The sequence below is a fragment of the Entamoeba nuttalli genome, assembly GCF_000257125.1.
Source record: "Entamoeba nuttalli P19 unplaced genomic scaffold asmbl_3954, whole genome shotgun sequence".
In the NCBI taxonomy this organism is placed as follows: Eukaryota; Evosea; order Mastigamoebida; family Endamoebidae; genus Entamoeba; species Entamoeba nuttalli.
The window spans coordinates 1,935-2,328 of NW_008576451.1; positions in this window are offsets into that span (position 1 = coordinate 1,935).

The following is a 394-nucleotide window of genomic DNA, read 5'->3' on the forward strand; positions in this document are numbered from 1 at the left end:
AACTGAAACAACACAAATCAGTATTAAGAACATAAGGTGATAAATTCAGAAATATAAATACCATACAATATTATAAAAGAGTATTTAAATATTAGAGTTATTGTATTTAATAAAACAGATATAACTTGAAGTATTGACACATTATTTAATTCTTATATAAAATACCATCTTATACTTTTAAAATCATTTTTATTTCTTTCCTCTATCAATGAGCAAAGGAGAGATTGAAATGAAATATATTAAAAATAGTTAAAAATATCAGTTTTATATTAAAACTAAATACTTATTTTATTTTGATAATTTCAATATGTAGACTATATTCAATGAATATAGACGATAAATCAGATTATAATTATTATTCTCTTCTTTTTGTAATATTGATTTTATTACTTTT